Source organism: Jaculus jaculus, chromosome 12 (assembly GCF_020740685.1).
Source record: "Jaculus jaculus isolate mJacJac1 chromosome 12, mJacJac1.mat.Y.cur, whole genome shotgun sequence".
Lineage (NCBI taxonomy): Eukaryota > Metazoa > Chordata > Mammalia > Rodentia > Dipodidae > Jaculus > Jaculus jaculus.
This window is the reverse complement of record NC_059113.1, coordinates 37,342,333-37,368,293: the sequence shown is the minus strand read 5'-3', so window position 1 is coordinate 37,368,293 and position 25,961 is coordinate 37,342,333. Positions and strand designations below refer to the sequence as shown.

General features: G+C 40.2%; 1 pseudogene; it reads right to left on the bottom strand.

Annotated features, from left to right (window-relative positions):
- Positions 1 to 20,498: 20,498 nt before the first annotated feature.
- LOC101612586 overlaps positions 20,499 to 25,961 on the bottom strand; it is a 6,911-nt pseudogene continuing 1,448 nt past the window's right edge.

Here is a 25,961-nt window from a genome sequence, read left to right as displayed (position 1 = left end):
TGACCCTTTGGGCCATGTTCTCATGTTAATCACCATCATTATATAGATGGTTCAGTCTCTTTTATTCAGAACAAAAGGAAAAAGAAATTCAAGTAATTTGCATGAATCAAACCTTTGAAATAGCTTTGAAGGAGAACATTAGATCTAAATACCAGGGGGTTGGCAGAGGGGGCAATAAAATGCAGATACAGGATACCCTCATATCATTGCAAACTAAAGAAAATGATGTTATTTGCTATTATTTCCCATGATGTAAGAGGCTGACCTCACTCTTACCATAGGAGAGTTCTTTGTAGTTATGTTTTTGAAATAATAGCCTTCATTTTTAAAAGTAGCTTGTTCACATCAAAAATGAATATGCTGGGCTAGAGAGATGGCTTAGCAGTTAAGGCACTTACCTGCAAAGCCAAAGGGCCCAGGTTTGCTTCCCTAAGACCCACATAAACCAGATGCACAAGAGGGCACATGTGTCTAGAGTTTGTTTGCAGTGGCTGAAGGCCCTGGCATGCCCAATCTCTCACTCTGTCTATCTGCCTCTCTTTCTCTCTCTCTAGTAAATAAACAAAAATTTAAAAAATAAATATGCTATTGACATTTTTATAGGGATTGTATTGAATCTGTAAATACATTTATATAGTATGGATTTTTAACAATAGTATTTTACTCCATGAAAAGGGATATTTGTACTTGAGATATGGCTTAGCGGATAAGGCACTTATTTGCAAAGCCTAAGGACCTAGGTTTGATTCTCCAGTACCCACATAAAGCCAGATGCATCTGGAATTTGTTTGCAGTGGCTAGAGACACCGGTGTGCCCATTCTCTCTCTCCCCCTTGCTCACTCTCTCTCCCTCAAATAAATAAATAAATATTTTAAAAAGGGATATGTTATCATGTTTTGGTCATTTTTAGTTTGAATCATCAACATTTTGGAGTTTTCACTATAAAGATCTTTTATGTTCTTTATTCTTAGGATATAGTAAAAACAATAAGTAATATATATCTGGTCCTAATCTTATCATAGACATTTTAAATCTTTGGAATTTCTTGAATGACAAGGAGGTAGGAGGCGTCTTTTGTTCTACATAATAAGTTCCTTAAACCTTCCTGAGTTTCTTCTAGTGAAGTGGCTTCTGATGAACAGGCACTGGCTGCCCGGGAAACCAATGAGAGCATTACAAGAAACCTTGACCTCTTAGGACAGGAGAGCTAGAGATTCTATCACTCATGACTAAAAAGTTCATCTATCACGACTCTATCGTGGATCCTCTATAACTGATTAATGCTTATGTATTTTCATAGGATTGGTATAAGCATGAATATGGTCTAGAAGGTGATCTGTCTGAAGGAGGAATAGAAATTTCACTACACTTCTACATTGGGAACTAAATTTCTCAGAAAAAAAAAAAAAAGCCATACCAATGAAGATTCTTCATGGCTGACTCAGAACTTGTGAATGTAGACAGTTGGAGCATTACAGACTCAAGTCAAATTATTTTTAACCTCTTAACAGCCATTCACCTCTGTATGTAACCTAACATTCTTTTTTTTAAAAAAAAAATTCGTTTATTTGAGAGTGAGAGAGAAAGGGAAAGAGAAAGAGAGAGAGAATGAATGCCCCAGGGCGTCTAGCCATTACAAACAAACTCCAGATGCATGTGGCTTGTATGGATACTGAGGAATTGAACCTGGGTCCTTAGGCTTCATAAGCAAGTGCCTTAACCACTAAGCCATCTCTCCAGCCCTTAACATTCATTTAACTACCAGGAAGTACCTTTGAAATAAATTATTAGTAGGCCAGTAGCTTCCACCAACCCCCCAAACTAAGACTGTTATCAGGCCAATCTGAAGCCTATGGCGAAGTTCTCTCCATTTCCCATACTTAATTGTAACCCTCCTTGCCTGTAGTACCTACCAATGCATTTGGTAAATGTCTTGATTCATTTGTTCTGCAACTATAGAAAGTTCAGGACATTGCTTCCAAGTTGGAACGTATCATTTGGGGCAACCAGATTTCACGCTCCCAAACCATGGTTACTCATATTTGGTTAAAAATAAATGATCTTTTACACCATTTGAGGAGAGAGCATGGACAGAGTAATTTGCCATAGGCAACTGTGTTTGGCTATTCTGAGTTTCCTTCTTTGTAGTAAGTGAAGTGCTCCCTTGGGCTCTGTAAGTGGTTCTAGCAAGTCACGGCAGAGGATTTCCTTGTGAAGCTATCCTACTTTGAGGTTTCTTGTGAGCCATTTCTGAGAATTGCCAACAAAAGTTTTCCTAGGGCCGGGGAGGTGGCTCAGCAGATAAAGGGGCTCTCATGCAAGCATGGGGACCTGAGTTCAGATCCCTAGAACTCAAGCGAAATGCCTGGAGGGAATGACACCCTGCCTATAATCCTAGTACAACTGGACCGGGAGACAGGCGATCCTGACAGTAAACTGGGTAGCTAGCCTAGCCCAATCAGTGAGCTCTGAGTTCAGGTGAGAAGCCCTGTTTCAGTAAATGAGGTGGAGATTAAATCAAGGAAGATTACTGATTTCAACTGTTTGCAAATTGGCCTCCAGGTACATGCATACACATATGTGCTACATGCGTGTGAATACGCATGCACTCACCACCCCATAAAAAATCCCTTCTCTTGAATCCCTCAATTTCTTTAGATTACAATAGGCCACAGAGAGTTTATTTCATTGTGTGTGGGGGGATCCCTACTTATTAGAAAGTCCTTCAAGAGGATGGAGAGATGGCTCAGTCAGGAAAAGGCCTGCCTTGTAAGCATGAAGACCTGAGTCAGATCTCCACAACCCAAGTATGAAAGTCAGGTGTGGTGGTTCACTCTTACAATCCCAGCACTGGGGAGACAAAGACAAGAGAGCCCAGGGCTTACTTGTCAGCTGATCAAGCCTACTTGACAAGGTCTGGGTCAATGAGAGACTTAATCAAAAAGGTGGATTTTGTGCTGAGTGGTTAAAATGCTTGCCTGCATTTTAGAGATGGCTTAGTGGTTAAAATACTTGCCTGCAAAGCCTAAGGAGCCATACTCTACTTTCCAGATCTCTCCTTAGCCAGATGCACAAAGGTGAGGCAAGTGCAAGGTTGCACATGCCCACTAGGTGGCACAAGCGTCTGGATTTTGATTTCTGTGGATGAGGTCCTGCCCTGCCAATTCTCTCTTGCTCTCTCCTCTCTTGCTGTTTCCTAAAAGAAAGAAAGAAAGAAAAAGAGAAAATGGTGGATTTTGCCTGGGAGAAATGACATTCAAGGTTTTTTTTTAGCCTACACACAATCTCTCTCCCTCTTGCTCTTGTTCTCTCTTTTACACACACACACTTTCACTGCACTTATACAACATGCCTACTCCCCCCACACAAACACACATAAACATGTACACAAACACAAATCCACCAAAAGAAAAAAGAGAAAGTCCTTCAACTCAGGAGTGGTGGCACATGTCTGTTTTCCTAGTACTGAGGTGGCTGGGGCAGAATTTTAAGTTCATGGCCAGGCTGCTATACTTTGTGAGCCCTTTAAAAAATCATAAAAGAAAGAAAAGGTTGGGCTGGAGAGATGGCGTAGTGGTTAAATACTTGCCTGTGAAGCCTAAGGACCCCGGTTCGAGGCTCCATTCCCCAGGACCCACGTTAGCCAGATGCACAAGGGGGCGCATGAGTCTGGAGTTCGTTTGCAGTGGCTGGAGGCCCTGGTGCACCCATTCTCTCTCTATCTGACTCTTTCACTCTCTGTCTGTCGCTCTCAAATAAATAAATTGAAAAAAAAAACAGAAAAGAAAAGAAAAAGTCCTTCAGTGTGAACCAACACCTGCCACTATGAACATTTAATCCTTTGAAATTTGCCCTTTGAATCCATGAAGAAGCAGTCTTCTTTCACTCTTCTGTCATTAACTATATACTGCAAGATAGACATGACACTTTTTAAATGTCTCTTTTGTAGGAAAAGCATGAAAGTGCCTTGATACATTCCTAGAAGGAGATAAATTCTAACCCTTGTCATCATTTTGCTCCTTTTACTCTAGAAACCACTTGTAGCTCATTTTATTTTTAATTTTGAAAACTTACAGTGTAGGATTCCTTAAGATAAAATATTTTGACCTTTAAGGTTAAGTTCACTTGACTAAAAGCTGATAGATAATGAGTAATTCCCACCAGGGGCTGACTTTTGAAGAAGGGGAGTGTTGTTCTACCTGCTTGTCTCCATGGCACAGCCATCAAGAATCACATGGTAAGGACTGGGGGTTGAATTCAGAAAACCTGCTAGGTTTACTAGTCTGCTGCTGATGCACTCACAGCACCGAGTTGACAACAAAGCCTTAAAAACAAATATTTTATATATACTGGTGTCACAGAGGAATATAGTGTACTGCTACAGTAGAACCTCTGGGTTGTGGAGCTGCTGGGCTCCTCCCCGGTGGGTAGGTAGTGCTGAGGAGGGACCAGGCCCGCTGGTTCCCCCCAAGGGGTTGAGGAGAAGGGTGGACGTGGGACGACTCACAACCTCTCCTGGTCACTGGAGAAAACCCACACTGATTCAGGAGTCTTGTGGAAGCAGGAACTCGCTTTATTGTTACAAGCAGTTGCCTATATAATGTTGAGAATGAAGGCGGGCATTCTAGGATAGGGGGAGAGGTAAGGGCCAATAGTAAACTGCGACTATTGAAATGATAATTCCAGCTCCTGCGCGGAAGTGGCAGGCAAGAAGCCATCAGGCGTCTTGCTGAGTCATAGCTGGCCAGAGGCAGATCACCAAACTTTAGCTAGGCTCAGGAAGTTCCACTAGGCTACATGCCTGGGCCTCTCAAGGCCCAACAGAGAGCTAGCTTATGGACCACTTTATGATACCTATTTCCACAAGAATGAGACAAATAAGAAGCTTCCTTGGGAAGTTGACTTTAAAACCCTCAGCATAACCCAGCCATGCTGGTGGGGGTAAGTTCCCAATTTCCTTCCAATTTCCCAGCATTCTTCCCTACTCCTCCGTGTGTTTCTCTGGGTGTCTAGCCCAACCGCTGCCAAGAGTACATTGTCAACTTCTCCCAACCTACCAGTGTCCACCTGTACGCTGCTTGTGTGTTGTCTGTGATCCTAGCCCAGTTGCTTCCAGGAGAGCACTGTCCACTTCTTCCAACCCACCAATGTCCGTCTCTATTCTGCCTGCGTGTTCTCTGGATTCCTAGCCCACCTGTGCCACTGAGGGTGAGTTCCTCATGACTTTCCAACCCCCAATTGTCTTTCCCTACTGTACCTCTACATCTCTCTAGATGGTCTTGCCCACACCTGCCACTGGGGGTGAGTTCCAAATTTCTTTCCAATCCTCCGTTTCCTCCCTTTGTCTGCCCACATATCTATCCTGGTGCCCAGCACAGCTGAGGGTGATATCCCAGTCTCCCCACTTGTGCCCATGTTTCCCCACTGTCAGCCTGGTGAAGCCAAGCCCCTTCAAGTGATTTCCCTGTTGCTAGCACTCTTGCTCCCTGCACCCAGCTTACTTGTCCAGCATGCCACCCCTCCCCACTCACCACTGTTGGTGCAAAACCACATCACCCACTCCTTGGTTTAAAGAAATTCCACCCCTCAGATGCCTACATGGTGGTCTACATATAAGCCCAACACCCCACCTCAGCTTGTGCCCTTCACTATGACTTTACCGCTACCTTGTGAAAGCCCTAGAATTCTCAAAAAGCCAAAAGTGAATTGCTCCAGATGGGAAAATCCTAGTGAAGTACAAATAACACAAAACAATCAAAGCAAGGCTGTTAAGATAGCTCCCCAGTTGAAGGTGCTTACATGAAAAGCCTGTTGACTCAGGGCTTAATATACCAGTACCCAAGTAAAGCCAGATGTACAATGTAGCACATGCACCTGGGATTTATTTGCAGTGGCAAGAGGCCCTGACCTGTCTATTCATATTCTCACTTTCTATCTTTCCTCCCTTTTTCTCTTTCTCTCTCTCCTTCACACAAATAAAATTTGAAAAAGTTTTAGAAACTAAAGGAGCATATCCCCACCAAGAATGCCCAGAGATATGCCGAATAAACTCCAGACAAAGAACTCAAAAGCACAAATATGGGCTGGAGAGATGGCTTAGAGGTTAAGCGCTTGCCTGTGAAGCCTAAGGACCCTGGTTGGAGGCTTGGTTCCCCAGGTCCCACGTTAGCCAGATGCACAAGGGGGCGCACACGTCTGGAGTTCGTTTGCAGAGGCTGGAAGCCCTGGTGCACCCATTCTCTCTCTCTCCCTCTACCTGTCTTTCTCTCTGTGTCTGTCATTCTCAGATTAAAAAAAAAAAAAAAGCACAAATATGATCAATTTATATAATGAACTTAAGGAAGACATGAATAAACACCTGGATGAAATCAAAGAGGGCACAAACAACTGAAAGAAATCAATAGACACCTGAAGGAATTTTAAAAGGACATGAAAAACACATCTGAATAAACTCCAAGAAGAACACTACCTCAATGAAATGATGTCAAAGCAAGTTAAGAAGATGGAACCACATAAAACAGGTGAAAAAATTCTGAAAAAAAAAAGAAAATTGCAATTATTCAACTAGAAAGCTCCCTGGAAAGCCTTACGAACAGAAGAGATTCTGTCAGGACTTGAGGATGAGATAGAAGAAAGAAATTAGGGAGCCAAAGTCAAGGAAAAATTTTTAAAAACTATATCAGCAGAAGATGAAAGAAATGTGGGACATATTAAAAAGACCAAGCTTACAGAATTGTGGGCATACTAGAAGGGAAAGAATTTCAGAAATAGAAAATGTTTCAAAGAAAATTTCCCAAAACTTAAGTGATACCTTTCCAGGCACAAGTGTCATATAGAACTTCAAAAAAAAGTCCCCATGGTACATTTTAGTCAAAGCACTAAACACACAGAACAAAGAAAGGAGACTGAAAGTTATAAAAAAGAAAAATCTTTTCACATATAAAGTCAAGCCCATCAGAACAACAAATGGCTCTTAAATGGAAACTCAAAAGCCAAAAATGCTTGGAGTGATATATTTCAGGTATTGAAAGACTATAGCTGCCAACCCAAACTACTATACCTAACAAAATTAGTTTACTAGAAAGAGGAAGAAAACTTTCCATGGTAAAAGCAGGCTAAAGGAGTTTATGAACACCAAGCCTTCCCTACAGAGGTTTCTGGATAGAATACTTCATAATGAAGAGAAGAATAAATGGATTTTAAGGGGTGACAGAAAGAAAAGAACCATAGCCAAAGATAAAATTATTGTTAAACAAATACATACCAAGAAAATTCCAAACTGTACATAATCATTAACATGACAGGGATTAACACACAATTTTTAACAATAACTCTGGATATTAATGGTCTGGCTTCCTCAATCAAAAGACAGAGACTGACAGTATGGTTCAGAAAAAAATAAATTAATTAAAAAAAACCAGTTTCTTTAAGAAACTCACATCACCATCAAGGGCAGACACTACCTTAGAGTAAAAGGATGAGTAGAGATATTTCAGTCAAATGGAACTAGAAACCAAATAGGGGTAGCTTCAAATCAAAATTAATCAGAAGAGATAAATGTCACAATGTACTATTCAAGGGAACAATCCACTAAGAGGACATTGCAATTTAAAACATGTATGTTCCAAACACAGGCACACCAAACTCTTCTAGACAAAAAGTCAGAAATAAATCTCAACACAATATTAGAGAACAACTTCACTACTCTACTATCACCAATGGACAGGTCACCTAGACAGAAATTAAACAGAGAAATAATGAAGTTAAAGGATGCCATAAATCAAAGGGACATAGCAAATATTTGTAGAATATTCCATTCAAACACTACAGAATAGACATTCTTCTCAGCAACAATAGAACTTTCTGTAAAATAGCTCAAATGTCAGAACACAAAGCAAACCTCAAGAAAGTGAGATAAATTGAAGTAACTCCTTGCTTTATACCTGACCACAATGCAATAAAGCTAGAAATTAACAAAAGAAACACAAATTCCTGGAGACTGAAGAGCAATGAATGAGTCATAGAAGAAATCAAGAAGGACATAAAAAGTCATAGAACTGAACAAAATGAAAACACAGCATACCAAAACCTATGGGACACAATGAGGCAGCCATAAGATGAAAGGTTACATCACTCAATGCTAATAGCACAAAAATAGAAATATCTCAAATATGAAATCTAGTGATGCACCTGAAAGCCTTGTAATACAAGGTTTAAATCAATTCCCAAAGTATGACATGCAAAAAAATAAAAAAAGCAAAATCAAGGTCCAAATCAATAAAATAGAAAGTAATGAAAATTACTGATGAAACAAAGAGTTGGTCCTTTGATAAGTTAAACAAGATTGGCATACCATTAGCCCAATTAACCAAAAAAAAAAGTGAGGGAAGATCCAAACTAACAAAATTAATGACGGAAAGGGAGTTATTACAACACATACCAATGAAATTGAGACAATCATAGGGACTTATTTCAAAAATCCATATTCCACAAAACTGGACAATCTAGAGAAAATGAATTGTTAGACACATATAACCTACCAAAGTTAAATCTAGATGAAATAAATAAGTTAAGCATATCTATAATGAGCAGTTAAACCTAGATATGATAGTTTAAGCAAGTCTAGAGCAAACAGTGAGATCAAAGCGGTAATAAAAGCTCTTCCAATCAAAGAAAGCCCAGGTCCAAGTGGGTTTGTTGCAGAATCTTTCAGACCATTATAGAAGATCTGAAACTACTACTTCTCTATTTATTTGTTAACCTGAAAAGAAGGGAATGCTCTTCAGTTACCTCTATGACAGCAGCATCACACTAATAGCAGAGCTAGGTAAAGATACAACAAAAAAGAGAAACTTACAGACCAATATCTCTGTTGAACATAGATGCAAAAATTCTCAATAAAATACTTACAAATCGAATTTAAGAACATATTAGAAAAGCCATCTACCCAGATCAAGAAGGTTTTATTCCAGGGAATGCAGGGATGGTTCAACATGTGTAAATCAGTAAGCATCATGTCATATCAATAGGCGCAAGGACAGAAATCACATGACTATCTCAATAGATGTAGAGAAGGCCTTTAGATAAAATTGTGAAGGAGCAAAAAAATGTAAGAGCCAAAGGGTGAGGAGGAGTATTCTGGGATACTCTTCTGCAGACACGAAAGGACTAGTACATTTATGACACTCAGTGGCAGTTGTCACCTCTATAATAACTGCACAAAATTGAGCTCATCATCATCTTGATTTATATAAGGGAGGAAGACACCAAAACAAAAGAGAATGAGACACAAAAGTAGAAGAAAGACTAATTGGAAAGAGAAGGGTGTTCAGTGGGAGGAGGCGGAAGGAGGAGACAAGAGAGGATAATGGGAGGCGATTGTGATCAAATTACAGTATGTTCATATATTAAAATTCTAAATAAGAAAGAAAACCTTCACATAAGATGCATGCAGAGCCAGAGGCACACCTTTATTCCCAGCGCTTGGGAGGCAGAGGTAGGAGGATTCAAGACCACCCTGAGACTACACAGTGAATTCCAGGTCAGCCTGGCCTAGAGTGAAACCTTATCTTGAAAAACCAAGAAAAAAAAATGAAGTATGCACAATCAATAATCCTTATACATCATGTTGGTTGATATTTTACACTACTCATTACTCCTTCTTCATATGCAATTATTATATTATCCACACTCACAGTGTAACTGAGAACAGGAATGCTCCACAAAGACAGGTTTGAGGGAGGTATTAGTGTTTCAACTGCTTTATTTCACAGGCAATGGAATGGAAATGTTGAAAGATAAAATGATCTGGCTTGAGGTCCCAGAGTTGTCTGCCTTCATTGAGCTCCGACCAGAATGAATGAAATCAGAACTGGCCATTCCCTCTAGTAGCCTTGATGTGAGACAACATGATAGAGAAATAAGAGACTAGCAGAGGGAAAACTGAGGGCAGCATGAGGAGGTAAGAAGCTGGAGAACCCAGTGTTTTATAAACTTTAAATTCCCGACTGCTGCACTATAATTCTGTCTGAGAGTCCATTATTAAGAAGTCACTTTGGTGACTTGGATGAGGTCCATGGAAGATGTGCCTCGCCATCTAATTTGTGGGTTAGAGTGAGATGCCATTAAAATTCTCCCAGCGTCTTTGGAATGTGGGGAGGGAGACTGTTTATTTTTATAGTGCCGCAGCTAATGCTGCTGGTGTAGAAGCTTTTGTTCATTCACTCATTCATTCACTCATTCATTCACTCGCAGATCCGTCTCAGCACATTCAGTGTATGCACACACCCATTTTACACAACACGATGCTGCGTGTTATGCATTTAAAGTTGAATAACTTAAACTCTGAGTTAAACAATTAAGATAAAGAGATTCACACTTCACTGTGAAGTCAGAAAGCTTGTTTTTTGAAAATGAACTTGCTTTACGCTGATTCAGGATACCAGTGAACTAAAGAGACATTTGTCTAAAAATTATGTTCACTTCATTATCAAGAAAGAACTTCAGCAACTATTCAAGAAATTTATCCAAGATACACTTGTACATATCTAAAGGATATGTACAAGATTATTTTGTGTTGTTGCTTGTCACACAAAGATTAAGTGTAATCTAAGCACAACTGACCCCATAACCATGGTTTCTGCATCTGTGAATTCAACCAACTTCAGATGGAAAATAGTTGAAAAAGTTCTTTCCCAAACTTGTACTGACTTTTTAAATCATTATTCCTTGAACAGTGTGGTCTACCAACCACTCACATAGCATTTATAGTTACATGTTATTGTGTTCCATGTAGAGAAAAAATTTATGTATACGGGAAGCTGTTTGTAGTTTATCTACAAATGCTATGTTGATTTATGTGAGGCACTTGAACATGCAGTGATTTTGGTATCTGTGGGAATCCTGAAACCAATTCCTCATGGATACTAAATGATGACTAGATTATATGGTAGAGAATTGGTTAAATAATGTCACATTCATGAAAGAATAAAAAAACATAGGCAGATACTTCCTTCCATTATAGTCTGAGATTTTGACAGCCCTGAAACTATTACTGGCTCTGATCTACCTACTATTGTCTAAATTAGTACATGGATGGTGGTTGAGCAATCATTTCCTAAATCTATCCTTTCTAATTCTATTATGTGGTGTTCTTCTGAAGGACTACATGATATATTATGTTTTAATATCCATAATCTCTTATTTTTGTCTGCCCTAATTTATATTTCTATCATGAGAAGTCTCTTCTTACTGAGCGCACAATAGACATATGCTCTATGTTCCAGTCCCATACTGTTCTTTCTTTGTCTTTGACCTGGGAATAGCCATTTCCCCAAGATTTCCTGAATCATTTCTATAGATAAGAACATTTGGAAACAAGATTGTGTTCATACAAGGAGTGCTCCCAGCTTATCACTTCTGGACCCTCATAGTGCAACAGTCTAGTTTATCTTTAATACCTTTCATTTTAGTAGAGCCACACATAGGTCTTTCTTAGATTTTCCTCAGATTTTACACTGTTCTCACATAAGAAACCCTGACTCTACACTGAATCAAGTTTTTTTTCTTTTGTCCTACAAATATCTGGCATTGTTTTATAATAACCACAGACTGTTATTCTTATCAACACATAAACTGAGAGAAAATCAGATTTCTTTCTAATTCCTGTTATCCTTATACCACATTTCACTGAGTACAGAGTCAGAATATATTGGAGTCAAAAGTCACTTAAGGGCTGGAGAGATGGCTTAGGGGTTAAGACGCTTGCCTGTGAAGCCTAAGGACCTAGGTTCAGTTCCTCAGGACCCATTTAAGCCAGATGTACAAGGTGGCACATGTATCTGAAGTTCCTTTGCAGTGGATGGAGGCCTGGAGCGCCCATCCTCTCTCTCTCTCTCTTCCTTACTCTCTCTTTCTCTCAAATAAATTAAAAAAAAATTTTAAAAACCTTTAAAATGTCACTTGAATTTATTGTACTTTTTGTTTTTACTTTTATCATATAAATTGAGATAGGGGTGTTACACTGCTTTTCATGTGTGTTCAACTTTGAGATCTGATCTTCAGCTCTATTTTAAGTAAATGAGGCAAGATACATAAAAGTTTGAATAGCAGTTTAGTGTTTGAGTAGCAGGGAGGAAGATTAAAGCAAGCATTTATGTGATGCATTTGTATAACAATATATGTAGAATATATTCAGAATTGATTGGTAGTGGTGGATGGGAAATTGGATGTCTGGGAGAAGAGTTGGCCAGATTTTTTACTGTAGAAATCTTGACTATTTTCACTTAAGTATAGATTTATGGTCTGGAAAGATAATTCTGATTAAAGTCACTTGTTTTTAAAGTCTGAAGGCCTGGGTCTGATTCGCCAGTACCCATATAAAGCCAGTGGTGCATGCATCTGGAGTTTGTCTGCAGTGGCAAGAGACCCTGGCACTCCCATACTTACTCATTCCTCACTCATTTCTCTCTCTCAAATAAATAAATAAATCGTGTTTAAGAAATAATAAAATGGGCTGGATGGATGGCTTAGCAGTTAAGGCATTTGCCTGCAAAGCAAAAGGACCCAGGTTCGATTCCCCAGGACCCATGTTAGCCAGATGCACAAGGAGGTGCATGCATCTGGAGTTCGTTCGCAGTGGCTGGAGACCCTGGCATGCCCATTCTCTGTCTCTCCCTCTTTCTCTGTCAAATAACTAACTAAATAAATAAAATATTAAAAAATAATAAATTATGGAAGGCCAAGGTAGGAGGATTTCCATGAGTTCAAGGCCACCCTGAGACTATAGAGTGCATTCCAGGTCAACCTGGGCTAGACTGAGACCCTACCTCAAAGAAACAAACAAAAAAAGAATAAATTTAAGATTTAAATATAAGTTATCCAGTTTAATTTCTTCTATCCATCTCCTCTGTATATCTTTACTCAAATGCCTTTGCATCTTAGTGTAGGCACCTTGTTTCTGACCCAAGAGCCTCCCAATTATGGTTCCCTTGATTTCCTGTTGTCTTCTCATCTGTGAGTCATGCAGGCAAGAGGGCTGCATTGTTCAAGCCATTTGCATCCGCCCCAGGATGTTTCCATGAGCCATCAGAGTGCATACTTGAGCAATGCCTAGATGTACTTGTTAAGTTTCTTAGGAATCTTTTTAAATGAATCAGTGCATTCTCTCTCTGAGCTGCATTTTGTCACTTTCAACGTTCACCAGATGTATTTGGCTCGTGTGCAGTTTTTAATTCACATGTATGAGGAACTTTTCATTCTCTCTATTCTGCCTAGTGTGAGAGGCATTTTCAATCAAATTCTCTCTCTCCCTCTCCTCCTCCTCTCCTTCCTCTCGGTCTCTGCTTTTCTTATGTTTAATTTCCCCATTCTTCTAAGTTTTCATTTAAACCCCAGGGTTCACAGCCATTTCCTCAGTACAGTAACATCTCTGAAAATTTTGTGTCAGTCAAAGTGGAACAAAATTCAAAACTGGAGCAATCTGTGGGTGGGGAATCCTTATTACACGTTCTTCCTTGGTAACAGGTGTTTTTTTTTTTTTTTTTTTTTCCTGAAATGTGTGAATTACTAAATCCTTCAACCAGCTAGTTGAAAGTAGAGTAGGTTTTGCACATATTCCTGTGCATGTGCTTTTTTCTGTAGTAATAATCATTACTTGCTATGTGTTGTTCTAAACACAGGAATCCCAATTATTTTATAAGTGCAAGTAAAATCTGGCAACTTTCCTAGGGTAGGAAACATTTGCTAGTAGCCTGAGTGGGGACTGGGTGGGAAGGAAGATGGGAGGGAATACGCTATAAACAGAAAGAGTCTTGTATCAAGAACCAGTTCACCTATATTATATTTATATTTTCTTCTTTTTCTTCATTGATTTGTATACCTTCACTCATTTGTTTGATAAGTATTTATTGCACCCTAAGTGCAACACATTATTTTGTGTGGCTTTTATCAAGGCAGTTAACCTCTTAAGACATCTACTCATTTTTTTAGCTAGGTATTTAAATTTTTATTTATTTGAGAGAAAGAGAGAGAGAGAGAGAAAATGGACACACCAGGGCCTCTAGCCACTGCAAGTGAAGTCCAGATGCAGGTGCCACCTTGTGCATCTGACCCCTCTTTCGTACTGGGGAACTGAACCAGGACCATCAGGCTCTGCAAGCAAGTACTTTTAATGGCTGAGCCATCTCTCCAGGCCCTAGACTTCAATTTTCAGAGTAGCAATAGGTCACAGAAGACTTGAATCACAGCAAACTTGAGTGGGAGATAGAGATTCCTGAATATTCCCCTACACACACACACACACACACACACACACACACACACACACGGCCTTCTCCACCACCAACTTCCTTTGAAGGAAGCATCTGTTACCACCCATGAGTCCACACGGGCAATCATCACCGTCTCCACTGCCTGCTCCTTAGACTGAGGCCTTCACTTTTGGTTTGGTGCATTGTAGGGCTTGGGACCAATGCAGAGTGACATGTATCCATTGCGACAGCATTCCACAGAATAGGTGCTCTTCTCTGTCTGTCTATCCCTTTACTCAGTGGAAAGTCTGGCTGACATAGATATTTTCTATTGTCTACATAGTTTTGTCTTTCCTAGAATTTCATACAGCTGGGAGTGTGTAAGAGGTAACTTTTTCAGACTGGCTTCCTTCACTTAGCAATGAGCACTTGAGTCTACCTTATGTCTTTGATGACTTACTAGTATGTTTCTTTTTGCCATCCACTAGCAATCTAATGTCTGGATATTCTGCCATTTACTTACTCACGTATACACCTAAAGACACCTTGGTTGCTTTTACCTTTGAGGAATTATGAATAAAATGGTTGTAACCAAATACATGCAGGTTTTTGTGTGGACATTGAGCTGGTCCAGGGAGCACGAGTACTGGATCAAACAGCAAGAATAGTCTTAATTTTATAAGAAATGACCAAATTGTCATTCAAGTGGCTGTGCCATTTCTATTGCAACTAACAATAAGAGAGTTTCTGTTGCTCCACAGTGACAGTTGATTTTGATGTCATTGTTTTGGATTTTTCCATTCTACTAGGTGTGTTTCATTAGGTTGGTTTATGGTAATTTGCAATTCCCTAAGGACTTGTGGTGTGGAATGTTTTTGCCCACTATTTGTCTGTGTATCTTTTTTGGCCAGGTGTCTGTTTGAACTTTTTCACTCATTTTTACTTGAGTTGTTTGTTTTCTTATTGTTGAGTTGTGAAAGTTCTTTATATAAAATTCTATAAAAAATCCTTTGCATATGGAGTTTGTTTGCAGTGGCAGGAAGCCCTGACACTCCCATATTCACTCTCTCTGTGTCTGCCTCTTTCTCTCAAATAAAATGAATAAAAAAAAAAAAAAAAGAACTCTTGCCAGGTGTGGTGGAGCATGCCTTTAATACCAGCACTCAAGAGGCAGAGGTAGAAGGATCGCCATGAGTTCAAGGCCACCCTGAGTCTACGTAGTGAATCCTAGGTCAGCCTGGGACAGAGTGAGGCCCTACCTTGAAGACCCCCCCCAAAAAAACCCACCTCTAATCACTAGCTAAGTCTTTTTTCCCTATCTGTGTCTTGCTTTTTGTTTTTTCATTCACTTGACAACATCTTTTCTATAGCATAAAATTTTAAGCTAGTGTTGCTTTAGGTCATTGAGAATTTGAGGACTGAAGATATAGCTTAGCGGTTCAGCTGCTTGCCAGTGAAGCTAAGGACCCATGTTCTACTCTCCAGATCTCACCTTAGCCAGATGCGCAAAGGTGAGGCAAGCGCAGAGTCGCACATGCCCTCTAGGTGGCACAAGCATCTGGAGTTCACTTGCAGTGGCTGAGGCCCTGGTGTGCCAACTGTCTGTCTGTCTGTCTCTATCTCTCTCTCTAAAAAAAAAAAAAAAATATTATAAACAACAACAAAAAAGAGAATTTGAAGTTGATTATTATTCAGCATCACTCAGACTAAACCAGCTGCTATAAAAGGTAGCAAACATATGGTAACTCCAAAGCAGTAATAAAGAACATGAAATCTGAGGTGTGGCACTGAGTTGACAACTCAAATGAGCTTGGAGAAGATGAAGACTAACATACCCTGTAATGTCTTACAGCGTGAGAAGGGAAGCAAAGGGGACATGGGCCATCTAAATGCCCAGAAAACACTGGTTTCCATGGGCGCTTTTATATTGCTAGTTCTTTATGGCAGGATTCAGCATGCAAAGAAATAAGCTGGAAGAAAAGTTAACAATTCTGCTTTTTTTCTGCCTCTATGGAGTGTTCTCAGTGCTGGTTAAATAGGCACACTTGCAAGGCCTTGGGTAGTCCTTGCTGTGGTCCAGATACCAGGGAACTCTCTGCAAGGTGGGTGCATATCTGAGAGTGATGAAGGCAAAGAGAGATTGAGAGAGAGAGAGAGAGAGTGGGGGGGGGGAGAATATTTATTAAACGCAGGCTTTATGTATATTATCTTTCAAATGTTAATGCCAGCACTCTGATTCTAAGGAAAAAAAAGATTCATAGCTGTTGACACTTGTTAAAAGTTTTGTCTAGTTAGTGATAAAGCAGAATTCAAACCCAACTCTGAGAAACTAATACCTGAGCCTTTTGCATACCCATTTTTTCTTCCTCCATAAGTTGTTTCCTTGAGTCTAAAAACGAGGAGACTGAAGGAGAAATTTAGATCATGGAAAGATCCAGAGAAATTACTCAGTTTTAAATAATTAATATGACACTTTCCAGAGCATTAAAGTACTCTAAATTTGGACTTAGCAGTTGCTTCCCTGAAGTTGAACATGGAACAGGCCTTCAGCATGTTACAGAGAACTCCTGGCAAACTTAAGTGTGATAGAGGCTGACAAATGTGTGTGTGGTTTGCAGTGTTTTTGCTACAGTGTGCAAAGTTATCTTTAATGACCCCTTTGGACCACAATGCTTGATAAATACCCAAGCAAAGGTAAGACTTGTGCTCCTATTTATTGGGGGAAAATGGGAGATAGTGTTATTCAACAAAAAAGAGACTAGACTAAACTGTGCTCACTCATCAAGATAATCATGCAAACTTCTGCTAGACTTCTTGGGTAACGTGCCAGGAAGCATTCTTCAGGGGCAGGTTTGTTCAACAAAGTGTTGCCTGGTTTAAAAAAAAATAATGCCAATAAAAGTAAGAGGGAAAGGGGGGCTCTGAGGATAATAAATTCATTTGTGAGGCCAATAACAAATTCATTAGAATCAAATGAGAACAGCAACAAGGCAGAGTCATCAGGTTAGGACTCCTAAGTGCTCAGTAATTGTGTAAATCCTTACTAGTTAAGCCAAGGGCTGAGACAGAAACCAACAATCACAAACAGGAACCTTCTGGACGAGCTTAAAGATTTAGTAATGGCATACCTCCAATTTTCCATCTTTTATTTAACTCCTTTGAACTCCCACTAATTTCCAGCCAACACTTTGGAATTCCATTTTTAGCTTTGCCTTTTGAATTATTATTTTTCCCCCCTCATGTACAAATCTGTGCATGGAGATGGCCTCTCTTTTCATTAAATTTTTTTGATTGTTGAATAATGTGCATTGCCAGGATGATTTAAAAATAGAGATGAATTTGAAGAAGAAAATAAACATGATCTGTAATCCCCCCATTCAGAGAACCATGCTGAAGGTTCTGGTGCAGTTCCAGCTGGGATGTTTTCTAAGTGTGCATATACATTTTTTAAGCCAATTTTGGGCTGGAGATATGGCTTAGTGGTTAAAGTGCTTACCTGTGAAGCCCAAGGACCCAGATTTGATTCCCCAGTACCCACATAAGCCAGAGGCACATGCATCTGGAGTTCCTTTGAAGTGACTGGAGGCCTCGGCACCCCTATTTTCTCTCTCCTTCTATCTGCCTCTCTCTTTCTCCTCTGTCTCTTTCTTTCTCTGTCTTTATCAAATAAATAAAAATTTTAAAAGGCCAAGAGAATATTACTTAAGAGACTATTTTGTGGAGGTTTTAGGAATATGATGGGCCTTCACTCATATCCTGGCTCTGTTCCTTAATGACTTGTTGGACATGCACAAAGACAGATACCTGCCTCATTATAGCATGCTAAGTACCAATTGCTGATAGGCATCTTGGATGGGGATGATAAAATAGATTTAAAGCCCTAAGAAAAGTGGCTGGTACATCTAAAACATTAAATATTAGTTATTGTCATCATTTCTTTTTTGCCCTTAACACCTCAGCAAAAACACTTTCCAACCAATTTTTTTGTAGTTATGATTTATATTTTATGATATATTAGTCAGCTTTCCATCACTGTGACAAAAAATATCTGAGTGTAGCAACCTAAAAGAGAAAAGAAGTGTTTTGGATGATGGCTTTGGTTCCTTGGGGAGGTTAAACAATATGGTAGATAGACATGGTGGAAGACAGCTGCTCACCTCATAACCAGAAAAGACAAATGAAGGAAGATATCTGGGATGAGACGTACTCTTCAAAGGAAAACTCTCAGCAACCTAATTCTTCCAACAAGGCCTCACCTTCTAATAGTCCATTCAGCCATGAACTTGATAGTGGATTAAATCCATCAGTGTGGTTAGCACAATCCTGATCTGACCAGACCTTAAGTATATGAGTCATTTGTGGAAAGGACTTTTAATATTCTGACCATAGCATGTGGATGTACTAGAAATTCCTCTCATATTGAATATATAATTTTGTATATTTCATTGCAAAAAAAATAAACTATTTTTTTCTTTTGGTCTTATTCTTTGCTGTGGTCATAAGTTTATTTCTTATCGGCAACATCAGGACAGAAGTTTTCACATCTGTTAACTTACTTGTTCTATCTAGTTACACTCTCCCAAGTTATCATCATTGTGATGGTCAGCTATGAGAATTCCAGCCTAACTTTGTTAATGCTGTGTCTTATTTTTAAGCTCCAAGCTATATGCTAAATCCTTTTTACATTTTATAGGTTTTTGAGTTTCCAACAAGGTGTGCTGCTTATTTTCAATCTTGCTTATTTAGATGGAAATTTAACTCACGTCACTTAGATTGCTTCTGGTACACAAAATCCAGACTTCTGTTTTCTAGTTTTACCACCATGTCTGTTTGTGCTGCTATCAAAACATATCCGAGACAAGGTCATTGATAAGAACACTGTTTTACTCTTCTCAGCTTTAGAGTCCAGCAAGGGGATGGTGAAATGACTTAGCAGTTAAGGCACTTGCCTGCAAAGCCAAAGGATCCAGGTTTGATTCCCCAGGACCCACATAAGCCAGATGCACAAGGTGGCACATGCATCTGGAGTTTGTTTGCATTGGCTCGAGTCCTGGTGCACCCATTTTGTTTCTCTCTCTCTGCCTCTTTATCACATTAAAATAAATAAATAAATAGGGTCCAGGAAGTCCAAGACAGGAGGTTTGGTGGTTTGTAAGGATTGTTTTATGCTTCCAAGATGATGCCTCAAATGCTACGACCTCCAGAGTGTACACTGTCCCTCACATGGCCAAAAAGATGGGGGAAACACACTTTCACTCTATGTCCTTTTGTAAGTGCTAATTTCATCCCTAGGGCTTTGCACACATGACTTGATCACGTCCCAAAGCCTCTATCACTTAATAGCATTATGTTATCGATACAAATCTGGAGGGATCCATTCTGATCATTTGATACTCAGAATGGGTCTACAATCATTATTATTTTTTATTTTTATTTATTATTTTTTTATTTTCATAATTTTATTGGTCCTGAGGAACAGTACACAAACATTTCAATTGTACACACGTCTTAACACATGTACTGAAAATCTAAAGACCATGTATTGTTTCTTTAGAAGTTATTCCAGTGACACCCAGCTTCAATCTTAGAGGCATTTTTCCTTAATAGGCTCTCGTGTACAAAGATCTTCAAATGCTCACAATCTCTACTCAACTCCCACTGGTTCACAATTTTAGTATCATATACACTGCAATCGCAATTTTTTCATCTTTCACAGTACATTATCAAAATTATTAGGAACACTGGACTATCACAACTAGAGATGTCACAGAGGTACACGGTGCTGACAGGGCAGTGACCATGGAGTGGTTAATTTTTTTTTTTCTCCTGGGAAACGGCTCTACTAAAAACACAGACTAGGAGTAATTGAAAATATTCAAGACATATTAAATGCACAACTGTGACTCCAAATTGCCATTTAGTATGCTTTGTATTGCAGGATCTAAAACTAACCCCCCACCTGTGGAATGTTAAGCTGACACCCAAGACAGTCAAAGCCTCCCATAACTCAATATCCCACTCTGGTTGTACCAAGCAATAAACAACCAGCAAATGACTTTCAGCTCTTAAAAAAATCATTTACACTTAAAAATGGGATGAGGTGGTTTCCCTCTTAAAAAAAAACAAAAACACAACGTTTCTAGATCTGCTAAAAAACTTGCATTTACAAAATAGTTGATAAAAAATATTCCTCTGGATTGCACAAGGAGGAGACAGGGATGCTGATGGACACGGAGGATGGAGGATGACTATTCAGCCTTGGCCTCTTCCTCTCCCGCTTCCTCGGAGGCTGGCCTCTCCTCGCTCTTTGCCTCTCGGTTCTCGGCAGGTAGGTCTTCTTTAGTCTCTGGCTTAATCACTTCAGCCTGCTTGCCCTTTGCTCCCCTCTTCCCTTTTGCTTGCACTTTTTTTTGTCTGAAGGTGTCTCCTTTCCCGCTGCTTTTATTGGCTTCGCTTCCACTTTCGCAGAAGCCGGTTTCGCGGACAGCCTGGCCCACCTGCGCTTGGGCTCCTCCTTCCCCCGCCGGGCGCTCACCTTCCTCCTGGGCTTCCTGGCGGCGCGTGCGGATGCTGAGGGCCGAGGTGAGCAAGAGCCTTCCCAAAGCTACGGTGCTTGCCCGCCGCGCAGCTCTGCCTCCAGCCCCCAGAACATATTTATTTATTTTTTTATTAACAATTTCCATGATTGTAAACAATATCCCATGGTAATACCCTCCCTCCGCCAACTTTCCCTTTTGAAACTTCATTCTCCATCATAGCCCCTCCTCCTCTCAGTCTCTCTTTTATTTTGCTGTCGTCATCCTTTCCTCCTATTATGATGGTCTTGTGTAGGTAGTGCCAGGCACTGTGAGGTTATGGATATCCAGGCCATCCTGTGTCTGGAAGAGAACATTGTAAGCAGTCTTGTCGTTCCTTTGGCTCTTATATTCTTTGCAATGGACCCTGAGCCTTAGAAGGTGTGATAGAGGTATTGCAGTGCTGAGCACTCCTGTCACTTCCTTCCAGCACCATGATGCTTTGAGAGTCATCCCAAGGTCACTGCCATCTGAAAAGAGAAGATTCTCTACCAAAAGTGAGAGTAGTATTAATATAAGGGTATGAACATTAAGAGAAGTGCTTACTGGGCAGTTTGGTAAGCATAGTATATACATTTAGCCAGACAGCAGCAGATGTTATATCCGCTAGGGCTCATGGCTACCCCTGTTTTATGTTTTCAGTATCAGGGATGTATTCCCTCTCATGGATTGGGCCTCCAGTCCAATTAGAGGGCACTTGGTTTCCACCATGACAGATGTGCCACTGTTGCACCCACTGGCTCATTTGGCTTGGCTGGGCAGATATAAGGCTTGCAGTGTCCACTGTTGAGTATCTTCATTGGTGATTTCTCTCTCTCCCATTGAACTGCATGCAGAGTGGCTTCTTCCAGCTTTCTGTCACCTGGTCTATATGGAGGAGGTTATCAGCTCAGTTCCAGCAGGTTTTCTCAGTGGCCTTGCAGCCCAAGTATGTGGAGTCTTCAGCAATGGGATCTTGCCATATATTCCTGGTGGGAAACCAAGAGCCTTGGCAATGGCCTGTAATGTTTGAGGGGCATCAGGGACCTCCCTGGCCAACAACTCACTAGAAGGTATCTCATCCTTGGCACTGAAAATTTTCTACTAACAATGTACAGTTCCTGAGTGTTCCATTGTCCAAAAAAGTAGGTTTCCATATGATTTATTTATATCTTATTAGATTTTGATAAGCCCTCCCTCCACCTTTCCTTTACTCAATCTCTTCACCCCCATTAATCTATTCTTCTACTTACATATATACAATACCATCCTATTAAGTTCCCCCTACCTTCCTTTCTCTTCCCTGTATATCTCTTTTCTTGCTTACTGCTCTTTGCTACTGAGTTTTCTTCCTACTCACACAGAAGTCCAATCATCTGTAGCTGGATCCACATATGAGAGAACACGTGACATTTGGCTTTCTGGGCCTAGGTTACGTCACTTAGTATAATCCTTTCCAGATCCATCATTTTCCTACAAATTTCATAATTTCATTTTTCTTTACTACTGAGTAGAACTCCATTGTATAAGTGTGCCATATCTTCATTATCCACTCATCAATTGAGGGACATCTAGGCTGGTTCCATTTCCCAGCTATTGTGAATTGAGCAGCATTAAACATGGTTGAGCAAGTATCTCTAAGGTAATGAGATGAGTCCTTAAGATATATGCCTAGGAGTGCTATAGCTGGGTCATATGGTAGTTCTATTTCTAGCTGTCTTAGTAACATCCACACTGATTTCCACAATGGCTGGACCATATTGCATTCCCACCAGCAGTGTAGAAGGGTTCTTCTTTTTCCACATCCTCACCAGCATTTATGGTCATTTGTTTTCATAATGGTAGCCAATATTCATTTTTTTGTTTATACATAAAAGAGAATTTGATTTGGCATAAAAATATTGGGTTAAAAATCATCAAAATTAGTTCCCCTGAGATGCAAAATCATCTTGCAACAATAGAAAATATATAACCTAACAATTGCTTCTTCTCCCCAGCAGCAACCTGAGTCCACACAACTCTGGAAAAGGGCTTGGCAGAGAAACTTCTGTAGCTCTGGGAATGTTCTACCGTCTGCTCTGCAGGTAGCTATGGTGCTTGTAGTAAAGGTAGTACAACTGAATTTAACTTTTTTTAAAGTTTAGTTACGTTAAATATATATCAGCATGAGTCAGGTTGGAGAGATGACTTAGCAGTTAAGGCTCTTGCCTGTGAAGCCTGGAGACCCAGGTTCAACTCCCCAGAACCCATGTAAACCAGACGCATAAGGTGGTTCTTGTGTCTGTAGTTCTCTTGCAGTGACTAGAGGCCCTGGCACATCAGTTCTCTCTCTCTCATTAAATAAATAAATAAATAAATACATAAATAAATAAATAAATAAATAAATAAATAAATGTGCCTATTTGTTTCCACACTGAACAGCACAATTCTAGAAAACAAGAATGAAAAGGAACCCATTTTTCTGCTTTGGACAGATCATATTACCTTTCTGAATCTTGTTTTCCTCATCTATGAATGGCTGTAACTTTCTCAGAGCTAGAGAGCAAGTTGCTGTTAAGGTTTAGATCAGTGTCGTGAATAACTCTCTGCTCAGTACCGTTTGCTGAACGTCATGGTGCAATTTATTCATTCAAGTAAATTAGACTGAAATTACTTTTCTGATTTCCAAACCTTCTGAGCTAAGCACTTTGGATTACTTGATCGCTGTAAGAATATTTTTTTTGTGCTCTTGTATCTTGCTTTAGTTTTTGTTCCCATATCATTTCTTGAAATCATGTTAAACATTGATTTAATCAAACATTGATTCTGGCTCTCAACTGCATGGAGGTAAAAACTGCATTATTATTATTATTATTATTATTATTGATATCTTCTGCTTATCTAGAAAAGACTCCATGCATGGTAGGTACCCATTACATCTTTTTTTAAGTGAGTGGGATAAATGAAATATGTTAATCAAAATCAGTTGGGAGACATTTACAGTTTTAAGTATATGTACAAAGGAGGCACTTATCCAATCATTTTGAGTTTTTAGTCTGCTCTTAACAGTGTGCATTTGAGTTTTTTTTTTTTTTTTTGAGCTCTACACTTGCAAAGTTGGATAGGCAGATTGTCACACAGAGATATTTTCTTCTCCAGTTAAATTGTCAGTCCCAGAGGACAGCTATGCCCCTATTGCTACTGCTCCCCTAACACAGAGGCGTCTTTGAGAAGGGGTGATATGGTCACCTGATGTGATGTCCAAGGCCCAGCCCAGGAATAATTTTCATGCTCTGTGGTCATTCTCATTTCTGTGAATCTTTAGGATGGGGAAAGAATGCTGGAATGTGTGAGACCACCCATGAGAGAGTCAAGGACAATACTCTGTCCTCAATTTTAATAAAAAAGGTAATAATGAGGAAATGGAGGACCAATGTCCAAATCCAGACGCTATTTCTCAAAGTACTGCATTCTTTGGATCATAACAGACCTGTTCCTCGGCCTGTCTGCTGATCTTTCCTCAACATGACAAAGTTGAGGCTGGGAAGAGGAGACGATTAGGAACTTCTGATGCTCATGTTCATGGGCTTTTTCCAGCCAAGTCTTCCAGACCCTGTCTGGTTTGCATAGACCTGCGTATGATCAGCTTTCCTGACGAAGCAAGCTTTTGGTCAGTCTGACCCGGCACCTTGTCTTGTCTAGCTCCCTATCTACACCAAGAGCCTATAAATGCGGAGGAGCCCTCACAATGAAACCTTTCACAATGGAGTGCCTGGATTTTATTGAGAAAAGCCAACCCCCTCCCATCTGTCATTTGGCACTTAACACTGTAGTTATTCTAGATGAGTGAACACTTGTGTTATATTTTCCAATAGCAGAACTGGGGTCACCAGGGTGCCTGCTGTTTTAGCCGAATCCAGATGGGGTTTTCCTATAAACAAGTGCACATGGAATATTTATGCCGCCCGTGGCACCTGACGCCTTAATACTTAGGACTTCTATGTAGTAGCCTCTCTTCCTATAAGTCACTTTAGCACACTAAGTAAATATTTTAATATAGCCATGTCACTGTTTATTATAGAATGGCTTGGGCCCAGATCTTGCCTAATGCTTGGTTAAAAAGTCAGTTTATACCATCCTTTAAAGTGAATCAAAGAATGCATAAACGCCACTCTTTTGTTACTCAGAACTCTGTTTACTTTACTTTTCTGTAAACCTTGTGAAATGCTTGCTTACAAAAGCTGACAGATGCCAGATTTGCTCATTAACTGGAGGTGTTTTCCAAGTCAGGAAGGTGAGGTGTGAATGTGGGAGGTGTGGTTTCTTCCCTGAGGCCATCTCCCAATATCCAGTGCCCAAGATGCCCACTGAATTGCCAAGAGAACTTGACCATGGCCACTGTGAATTAATAGGCAATGAATGGGGCTGAGAAACATTAAGGATTTCTATGTCATGGCTGCCCTGTGTCCTGGGTCAATTACAATCACTTGGGCAGGAAGAGAGTTGAAATGATTTTGAAACAAATTGAAGGTGCCTCTATCAGGGAAGTGATGGCACTTGTATTAGTTACTGTTTCATCACAGTGACAAAACACCTGATAGAAACAATTTTAAGTTGGAAGGGGTTATTTTAGCTCATGGTTCTGGAGGGTTCAGTCCATCATGGCGAGGAAGGCATGGTGGAGGGTCTCAGTTCAGGGTTGGGGGCGGGGATGTATGATCCCTTCACAGTAGGCTAGGAAACTGAGAGTGAAACCAAACCCACGGGCCTGGCATAACTTTCAGAGGCCTACCCCCCAGGGACCTATTTCTGTCAGCAAGGCCCACTTCTCAAAGGTGCTGGAGCCTCCCCAGATAGTGCCGCCAGCTGTGGAGCCAGCACTCAGAGCCTGAGCTCGTGAAGGATGTCGCGGATTCCAACAGTAACGATATTCCTTGTAGAAACGCCTTGTGATGCTCAACGGCTCTTAGCAGCGTTCAGTGGCTAAGCCTCACCCCGAAGATGAGGGTTTTGCTAGATGGAAACCCAAGCGTTGGTGCGGACTTTAGGTACTTGAGCCATTTGATGCTTCTGTTCTGGGCTAATTAGGAGAGTGTAGACAAGATACATCAGGAGCTGGAAGGATGACTCAGTTGGCAAAGAGCTAGTGTGAAGGCCTGAGTTTGGACCCCCCACCAG